Genomic DNA, 11,085 nt, shown 5'->3' with positions numbered 1-11,085 from the left:
TACCTGAAAACTGCTATCATGTCCCCTCTCAGTCTTCTCTTTTCCAAACTAAACAAACCCAATTCTTTCAGCCTTCCTTCATAGGTCATGTTCTCAAGACCTTTAATCATTCTTGTTGCTCTTCTCTGGACCCTCTCCAATTTCTCCACATCTTTCTTGAAATGCGGTGCCTAGAACTGGACACAATACTCCAGTTGAGGCCTAACCAGCGCAGAGTAGAGCAGAAGAATGACTTCTCATGTCTTGCTCACAACACACCTGTTAATACATCCCAGAATCATGTTTGCTTTTTTTGCAACAGCATCACACTGTTGACTCATATTTAGCTTGTGGTCAATTATAACCCCTAGATCCCTTTCTGCTGTACTCCTTCCTAGACTGTCTCTTCCCATTCTGTATGTGTGAAACTGATTGTTCCTTCCTAAGTGGAGCACTTTGCATTTGTCTTTGTTAAACTTCATCCTGTTTACTTCAGACCATTTCTCCAATTTGTCCAGATCATTTTGAATTATGACCCTGTCCTCCAAAGCAGTTGCAATCCCTCCCAGTTTGGTATCATCTGCAAACTTAATAAGCGTACTTTCTATGCCAATATCTAAGTCGTTAATGAAGATATTGAACAGAGCCAGTCCCAAAACAGACCCCTGCGGAACCCCACTTGTTATGCCTTTCCAGCAGGATTGGGAACCATTAATAACAACTCTCTGAGTACGGTTATCCAGCCAGTTATGCACCCACCTTATAGTAACCCCATCTAAATTTTATTTGCCTAGTTTATTGATAAGAATATCATGCGAGACTGTATCAAATGCCTTACTAAAGTATAGGTATACCACATCCACAAGGCTTGTTATTCTATCAAAGAAAGCTATCAGATTGGTTTGACACGATTTGTTCTTTACAAATCCATGCTGGCTATTCCCTATCACCTTACCACCTTCCAAGTGTTTGCAGATGATTTCCTTAATTACTTGCTCCATTATCTTCCCTGGCACAGAAGTTAAACTAACTGGTCTGTAGTTTCCTGGGTTGTTTTTATTTCCCTTTTTGTAGATGGGCACTATATTTGCCCTTTTCCCGTCTTCTGGAATCTCTCCTGTCTCCCATGATTTTCCAAAGATAATAGCTAGAGGCCCAGATACCTCCTCTATTAGCTCCTTGACTATTCTAGGAAGCATTTCATCAGGCCCTGATGACTTGCAGGCATCTAACTTTTCTAAGTGATTTTTAACTTGTTCTTTTTTTATTTTATCTGCTAAACCTACCCCCTTCCCATTAGCATTCACTAGGTTAGGCATTCCTTCAGACTTCTCGGTGAAGACCAAAACAATGAAGTCATTAAGCATCTCTGCCATTTCCAAGTTTCCTGTTACTGTTTCTCCCTCTTCATTGAGCAATGGGCCTACCCTGTCTTTGGTCTTCCTCTTGCTTCTAATGTATTGATAAAAAGTCTTCTTGTTTCCCTTTATTCCTGTAGCTAGTTTGAGATCATTTTGTGCCTTTGCCTTTCTAATCTTGCCCCTGCATTCCTGTGTTGTTTGCCTATATTCATCCTTTGTAATCTGCCCTAGTTTCCATTTTTAATATGAGTCCTTTTTATTTTTTAGATCATGCAAGATCTCGTGGTTAAGCCAAGGTGGTCTTTTGCCACATTTTCTATCTTTCCGAACCAGCGGAATAGCTTGTTTTTGGGCCCTTAATAGTGTCTCTTTGAAAAACTGGTTTCAGAGTAACAGCCGTGTTAGTCTGTATCCGCAAAAGGAAGAACAGGAGTACTTGTGGCACCTTAGAGACTAACAAATTTATTAGAGTATAAGCTTTCGTGGACTACAGCCCACTTCTTCGGATGCATAAACTGCCAACTCTCCTCAGTTGTTTTTCCCCTCAGTCTTGATTCCCCTGGGACCTTACCTATCAGCTCTCTGAGCTTACCAAAATCCGCCTTCCTGAAATCCATTGTCTCTATTTTGCTGTTCTCCCTTCTACCCATCCTTAGAATTTCAAACTCTATGATTTCATGATCACTTTCACCCGAGCTGCCTTCTACTTTCAAATTCTCAATGAGTTCCTCCCTATTTGTTAATATCAAGTCTAGAATAGCTTTCCCCCAGTAGCTTTTTCAACCTTCTGAAATAAAAAGTTGTCTGCAATGCAGTCCAAGAATTTATGGATAGTCTGTGCCCCACTGTGTTATTTTCCCAACATATATTTGGATAGTTGAAGTCCCCCATCACTACCAAATCTTGGGCTTTGGATGATTTTGTTAGTTGTTTAAAAAAAGCCTCATCCACCTCTTCCACCTGGTTAGGTGGCCTGTAGTAGACTCCTAGCATGACATCACCCTTGTTTTTTACCCCTTTTAGCCTAACCCAGAGACTCTCAACACTTCCATCTCCTATGTCCATCTCCACCTCAGTCCAAGTGTGTACAATTTTAATATATAAGGCAACACCTCCTTCCTTTTCCCCCTGTCTATCCTTCCTGAGCAAGCTGTACCCATCCACATCAACATTCCAATCATGTGTATTATCCCACCAAGTTTCAGTGATGCCAACAATGTCATAGTTGTATTTATTTATTAGCACTTCTAGTTCTTCCTGCTTATTACCATACTTCTCCCATTTGTATATAGGCATCTAAGAAACTGGTTTGATCTTGCCTCCCAGTTTTGCCCTGACCCTCCTTTCTCTCTGCCATTATAGCCCACACTCCCTCTTGTTTCCGACCCATCTCCCAGGTCTCCATGTTCCCCACTTACCTGTGGGCTTTGCTCACCTGTCCCCGTTGAACCTAGTTTAAAGCCCTCCTCACTAGGTTAGCCAGTCTGTGTCCAAATAGGGTCTTTCCCCTCCTCGAAAGGTGAACGCCATCTCTGCCTAGCAGTCCTTCCTCGAATAGCATCCCGTGGTCAAGGAAACCAAAGCACTCCTGGCGACACCATCTTCACAGCCAGGCATTCACCTCCATGATGCATCTGTCTCTGCCCGGGCCCCTACCTTTGACAGGAAAAATCGAAGAGAATACCACCTGCGCTCCAAACTCCTTCACCCGTACTCCCAGAGCCCTGTAGTCACTCTTGATCCACTCAGTGTCACACCTCGCAGTATCATTTGTGCCCACATGGATGAGTAGCATGGGGTAGTAGTCAGAGGGCTGGATAATCCTCGACAATGCCTCTGTAACATTTCGGATACGGGCCCCCGGCAGGCAGCATACCTCCCGAGATGAAATGTCAGGGTGACAGATGGGTGCCTCCGTCCCCCTCAGCAGAGAGTCTCTGACCACCACTACCCTACATTTCCTATTCGCAGTGGTGGCAGCAGACCTCCCAGCCTTAGGGGTACGAGGCTTCTCCTCCTTTACTGTAGGGGGTGATTCCTTCTCTCCTGTAACAAGAAGAGCATATTGACTGAGGCAGTAGTAATGCCAAGGGTTAAGGTTGCTTAACACTTTCCACCACAAGCCCCTGTTTTCAGTTGCTTTGGGCTGAAAGTTTCCATGCTGGGTATCTGCTGGAGGCCAAATTTTTATTTTAATGTTTCAGTGAAATTGGTTCAGCCATTTCCAAGAATGTGGTTAGGGAAAATAGATAGTTTCATCAAAGTTAATTATTTTTTACCCAACTGTTTCTTCAAAGAGCTCTAGAACCTCCATGCATTTGATCAGGAATTTATAATCTAGCAGAGAGATAGACCTGGGGTCAGAGAACTTTTGTAGTTATTCGGCTCTACAAATTGTCATTTGTACATGCTCACTTTACTGAGCTTTAGAGTCTAGCTAGTGTGCTTTAAATTCACACCCTAATTTACTCAGCACTAACTCCCTATGCAGATATGCCCTAGTTGCTAAAATCTCTGAAGATTCTATCTGCAGTGAACATGTTGCTCCTCCACAGGGCCAAAGAGGGGGGGGAAGGCCGGAAGGGGGCCTGGGGCCCGGCTCCCTCCCCCCCTCGTCGCCTTACCAGAGCCCGGCGGTCCAGAAGGGGGCCCAGCTTCCCCCACTCCCTGTCGGCCCTGTTTAGCCAGTCCGCCCTTGCTGGGGGGCCCGAAAAATTTTTTTCACCGGGGCCCGAACCTGCTCTCGGCGGCCCTGCTCCTCCATAGACATCTTTAAACGCCAACTGCCTAGAGCATTATCCCAGCCCCCCATAAGCTCCTTAAATGGTAGATGTAGAGATGAGAGCGCAGGACAGCCAGTCTTAATTCGTGCATTTCCTAACTTCTGAGTACTTGGGTTTACAGCTAGACTGGGCATCCCAGAAAAGTTTTTGAGATTTAAAATAAATGTCCCTTCCTGACTCAGGATAAAAAAAAAAACTGGACAATTTTTCAAGAATCAACAATCTGAATATAATTTTGGTTTGGGTCAACTGAAACACTTCATGCAGAAACTTTTGAAACTTTTTTGTTTCAGTTTTGACTTTAAAAAACATTTTAAAACTATAATTAACTTAAATTTTAATATGAAAATGCCATTTCAAACCACAATATTTTGAAAATGTTGAAAGGGGACATTTAGACAATTACAAAACTTCCCTCCCCCCCCCAATTTTTATTCCACAATTAATCAAAACTAACTGTTAAATATTTCACTGAAAATTCCTGACTAGCTCTAGCTACAGCCTTAATGTTCTTACAACAAAGCTTTTTGCATGTAATTCTCTCTCTCTCTCTCTCTCTCTCTAGTATTTATATTTATATATATACAGAGAGAGAGAGGGGAGGGAGAGAGAGAGAGAGAGAGAGATTTAGATAAAAATATGGATATATTCTTAGTAAGGACACAGATTGGGGTTAGAATCATAGAATATCAGGGTTGGAAGGGACCTCAGGAGGTCATCTAGTCCAACCCCCTGCTCAAAGCAGGACCAATGCAGGGTTTTGATCAAAGCAGGGTTTTTGATCTGTCTTCCATGCAGGGCAGTGCATAAATGCGCCATCCTAACAGAAGCACTGAGAAGCATTGTGTATCTGGGCCAAAGAAGTTGGGCCACTATAGGTATGTCTACACTGCAATTAAACACCTGTGGCTGGCCCCTGTCAGCTGACTCAAGGTCATGGGCTCAGGCCACAGGGCTATAAAGTTGAAGTGTAGACGTTTTGGCTCCAGCTGGAGCCCAAGCTCTGGGACCTTCCTGGGCGGAGGTTCCCAGAGCCCAGGCTCCAGCTCAGGCCTGAACATCTACACTGCAATTTTGCAGTCCCCAAGCCTCATGGGCCAGCCAGAGGTGTTTAATTGCAGTGTATACATATAGTATGTGATGTCTGAGTCGGACCATCACCATGAGAGGCAGCATATTGTAATCTTTAAAGCACAGGACAGGGAGCTAGGAGACCACTTTTCTGTTACAGGCTCTGTTGGATCTGGCTTTGTAACCTTGGGCTTCCCCTCTGTGTTTTGCAGTTTTCCCATTTGTAAAGGTAAATAATAATATCTGTCTCCCTGGGGTGTTGTGTGGTTTATTTCATGGCAGTTAGTTAAAGCACTTGGCGGTCCTTGGATGGAATGCACTGTAGAAATGCAAAGAATTATTTTCCATAGAGGAATATGGTGACTTATATCCCTGGGTTCTAATACATTTGTGAACTGGGAGGTGGGAAGGGGATCATGTTCCTGATACTTGTGTAAATTGGGATCCTGGTATCTTATTGCTTTCCGTGGGAGTCTGAGATGGTCCTACGACTTTGCCAAGTTCCTGTAACTCATCGCTTTCTGTACTCTGTGAGGTGGAGTTCCCCTGCTCTGGCTGCCAAAGCCTGGATTCTGTTTCACAGCCCCCAGGATGGTGTAAAATGTCACTTACTCACTAGCAGGCTGCTAGGCTAACTGCTGCAAAAAGTATTTCAGATTTGTATTTGGCTTGAATTGGAATTCAGCTGCTAATACACACATGCACGTTTGGCATTGTTCCAATCTTTAGCAAAGAAAAGGGACATAAGACACTTACAATTCACTATGCCTGGCATGCTATGTTTCATTCTTCTTTCAGATAGAATGGGTACTATCTGGAGTCAATCTTGCTCAAAAAAGGAATGATAGTATATTACACTATATTTTCTTCTGATATGGGGACTAAAATTTGGGTAATGCTGACAAGACTGGCAGTGACTTTGCAAAAATCATCCACATATTGCTAGTTGTGCTTGGAACAGGCAGGTGTAATCCTGTGAAGATAAATATAATCCAGTTACTGGTACTGATTTCTTTAACGTCTTATCAAACTCCCTGTTGTTGCAACAGTCTTATGCTGTTTTTTCCATTCTGCTTAACCAGCAGATGACTCAGTCTACAGACCAAGATAATGTAGTACAATTATAGCATTGAGAATGGTTTATGTGTGACTACTCAAAGCTTGTCTCAGCTCTGTTTATTGGCTACTAGCACACTAAGCTAAATTCAAGTTAAAAATTCCTAAAAATACCCCAAGGATGAATCATCCTTTTCAAAAAGGGTTCTGGAGAATGTTTACCACTGAGATGGTAAGTCACAGGGTACTAGGCAAGCCAATTTCTGTACAGGAGAAAAGCTTGAGTCAGCCAAATGCTATGTTACTGCTTCTGCATTCACTGCCCATTAAATGCTTAGTATTATAAGGAAGTACCTTCAAGCTTGGGTGCTTAAAGATGGGCAGCTAATGTAAATTTTTCAAAGGTAGCTAAGTGAATTAGGAGCCTAAATTACACTGACTTTCCATTAGCTTTGGGGGGAGGGATAGCTCAGTGTTTTGAGCATTGGCCTGCTAAACCTAGGCTTATAAATTCAATCCTTGAGGGGGCCACTTAGGAATCTGGGGCAAAATCAGTACTTGGTCCTGCTAGTGAAAGCAGGGGGCTAGACTCAATAACCTTTCAGCGTCCCTTCCAGTCCTCTCAGATAGGTATATCTCACTCTAGCTAGCTCCCTAGTCACTTTTGAAAATGTTACCCCTCAATCCATATTCAGGAACCTAACTAACTGGCCTGATTTTCAAAGAGGATAAGAGCTGCAGATCCTGTTTACTTCAATAACATCTGTGAGCTGAAAATCAGGCCACTTATTTAGGTACCTAACTTTAAATTTAGTTGCCTAACCTAAGGCACTGAAGTTTGAAATATTTGGCCTAAATCCTTCACACAACAGATTATTTAAATTTCATATATCAGTTGTAAAATGGACTGAAGTGTATCTGAAGGAAGGAGACTTCAAATCAAGTAGTACCACTGTCCTTTCAAAACTCAATGGCTGGTACTCTCAACATTAAAAAAAAAGTAATGGTAAAAGGTAAAGACAAATAAAATCTAGATGAATTTAACATTAACTTTTAAATCTATGCCCTACAATAAACATCTGGTTCCATATGGGTATGATACTCATCTCTCTCAAGCGTATTTCATTTCAAGATATGGCGGTCATTTTAGTCCCAATGTTACCTATTTTCCACAGAGATTCGGTGTCCCAGCACATTTGTTGTTGAAAATTATTTTCACCAGAATTAAAGAATTAAGAAATTATAGAAAGAGCTATTCACACTAAAGGAATGGATTTCACATCATTTTAAGCATCATTATTCTCTGTCCCTCATTCTGAGTGTTTGGCACAGATTGCATCCCACTTTTGACTCTTGATAGTTTGAGAAGTATAATGCTACTGATCAGAGAAACGTAAAGGGACCAGTATAAAATACTTTGCAGGGATCCTGAATCAAGTGGTTGAACATAAAAAAGGTGCCCCAGGGATCATTCCAGCATTCCTCTTTTAGCGTATCACCTTTCATTTGTGAGGCTGATGTCTGACATCACAACAGTGAGAAAGGAAACTAGACACCTGCCGTATCAAATTAGAATCAAGAATGTATTTAATATAATTAATTTATATTTGAAAAATAGCAGCTTGAAAGTTAGGATGCTGCAGGCTCGCACAACTACTCGGAGGCCGTGTTCTAGCACCATCCAGAGGCTGTGCACTAAGATTAAACAGCAAGTTTAAAAAGACAGGCTGACCATTTTAATTAGCATATGCAGAATAGCACAAACTGAATCCTTTCACTCTGTGCACCTGCTTTACAAAGCTACATTCTTGACAGTCATGCACTGCAGTCACCAGTCACTTCAGAAAAGATGATACTGTTATTTATTTATTCTCTATTTGATAGAATTCAGTAAACCCTTATTTCTGAAAGGAAAAAAAAAACTTGCCTTACACAAATCAGTATAATTACTGTTTAATTATAATCTCTTTGCTCTAATCATTTGGTAAACCCCTGTCTCTCTTTCACACACACAGTCATACTCTAAGAAGCAGGCTGATGTTTGTCTTGGAACAGTGTTATAAATCTTTAAAAAATAGCCTATAACAATGTTCACATTAGCTCCCACATCTCCAGTCAGATGGGAAGGTGTTATATAACATATGCCATAGCCCTGTTTGTACAGATGAATCTAGGGAATTGCCTGGTGGAAAGGCTTTTTTGTGAAGAGTAAATGAAGATCTCTTTAGATAATTGCCTGTGTTCAGGGCTCTTGTAGATGCCCAAGGAATATTTGCAATAGTAAAGCCACCTACTTGATTCCTCAAGAATCATAACCATGGGTGCACGAGCAGCAGGCATATATACATATGTGTATCTAATGCAATCCCAAGGCTCTCTGCGCCTGCGTTTTGTCAGAGATCCATTTGACATCATTCGAGGAGTGTATTTTGAAAGAGGGACTGTAATGTAGCTGCACAAACTGCAATGCAAAATAAATGAGACTCCAGGCAGGAGTGTGCTTATGGCTGCTGGGAGCTGTTTGTCAAACAAGTGTGTCTCAAATATGTCGCTGGCTGTAAGGATGTTGCAGGACACCCAAATTGACTACTGGGAGGCTGAAGACTTGTTAAACAGTCCAAGTAGATTACGGGACAAAGAGTTGGGAGTAAGAGGCAAGTTGAAAATTTTAAGATTCTTTACAGAGTTATGTTTTATTTCCTCCAGGAACAGAAAAAGGAGGCCAACAGATTTTGGCCCTCACATAGCTTTTGTGCCAGGGAAGATTCAGCTTTTGGAATCAAAGAAACTCACAGTCCAGGGTGGCACCTGATTTTTGGTGAGTCAACAACTTACAAGACAGCCTCAGATTTAATGGAGGACTATGTGGACTGCATCCGTCATGTAAAGAGAAGAAGTAGAAATTAACAAGGTTTATGGAAAGAAGATCATGAGGGGCTGGATGCCCTGAATCCTAAATCTGACTCTGTCAAAGGCAGAAAAATCAATTCTGACATAGAAAAATACATGGCGGAAACAACACATTTTCCCCACTTTTTGCAAATCTGGCAACACTGATTATACACAGTCTTAATTGACACCTGACAATAGTTCACACTGTTTCTGATTATCTCCTCTTGATCCTTTAAGCTGATGAGTAAAGATAGATTAACCTCTTAATAGTTTTGCAAACATCTCTAACTAGCATTTGGATTTGTTGGAATTGCAATACTAGTTCAAGTTCACAAACCTATCTTTGATGTAATTTAAACCAATGCTCTCCCTTTTCCTTCCCTCCAACAGATATACAATTAAACCAATATATTCTAGGTGACAATAAACTTGTATTAGGGATTTAAAAAAAATTAATTGTATACTTAGACTGAAACTCAGCAAAGTGCATAGAATGGCATGTGCAAAATTACAGGTATGGCTGAGTGCCTTATGTGTATGCATTTCTCAATTGCATGTGCATTTCTCATGCATTACAAAATTAAACTAATCTTAGCAACTGCATGCACAATTAGATATGCAATTACACACAACTTTTTGCTGAAAATCTAGCCTATAATGCATTGATTTTTTTTCTTTCATCTCTGCACATTTTTTCCACTATCTCTATAGTTTTTTCTGTGTTTTGCTTCTCCTTCTACTGCCTCCATTTATCACTCACATTTTTCTCTGCTTCCCCTCTGCTCATTCGTACCGTCTGTCTTCAGCAGAATACAAATGAGGTAATAGTGAAGTTAAAATTTTTATAGATTCAAAATTCAGCACAAGGATGTTCTCCCAAACCTAAATACTCCAATTTGCATTAGGCTCTATCACTTCCTCACAAGCGGTGCATTAGCACTTTTTGTTTCTTACAGAAGACATCAGTGATTTCTGTGGCTGAAATACTAATGCAGACTTATCCCACTTTTGTACAACAGAATCCAACTGGGTCTAGTCTACTGGTACAATCTAATTCAATGGGACTTTTTCTGTCTATTTCAATGGGAGCTGGACTGGGCTAGATATGGAAGAACGATGCACGCGAACAGTTGTTTATCGAGATGAGCATATGCTACCAAAATATCATTACATGCTGGGTTGCTTTATTTTTTTCACACTCTTTGAGAATTAGACTCACCCTATTGACCTTACAGGACTGGGAATAATTAAACAAACAAACAAACAAGATCTTGTTCTGACAAACTAAGCAAACATGGCAAGCAAATCATCAGGGTAGGATCATACATATGCACTGTTAAGGTGTCATCTTGACAAAGTGTCTTTTTCACTACAATCATGTGTTTCACACTCTCAGCAGGTTTTAGAAGTAAAATCCATGTATTTCATTGTTAGAATTCAAATGAAAGCTTGAAAAGCAATCTCCTCAGCCTTTTTCAGATTGGTATTAAGCAAAAATGCTGTTAATGCACAAAACCCAAAAAGCACAGAAGAAGGTCAGTGTTGCAGATTTAAGAAAATGCTGATGATAACTCATTAAGGATAAAGCTAATGAAGATTTTCAATATTATCCTTGCTGCAGCTGGTGCCATACACCTTTTTCAGCAGTTCAGCTTTGTAAGTCAGGCACTAAGGTCTTGATTCCTCAAAACATATAAGCAAATGCTTAGAGTTAAACATGTGCTTAAGATCATCTCTATTCATTAACACATTTAACCATGTGATTAAGTCCTATTAACTTAAGTGTAATTTAAGCAGGTGCTTAAGTGCTTTGTTGAACAGAGATTGACAGAAATATTTATTTAAAGTCCAGCATGTGCTTAAGGGTTTGCTGAATTGAGAGTTGAAAGCCTGATCTGACAGCCAATGAGAGTATTACCATTAACTTCCTTGAGAGTTGGATC

This window comes from Trachemys scripta, chromosome 2 (genome assembly GCF_013100865.1).
Source record: "Trachemys scripta elegans isolate TJP31775 chromosome 2, CAS_Tse_1.0, whole genome shotgun sequence".
NCBI lineage: Eukaryota > Metazoa > Chordata > Testudines > Emydidae > Trachemys > Trachemys scripta.
Note: the sequence above shows the minus strand (reverse complement) of the source record.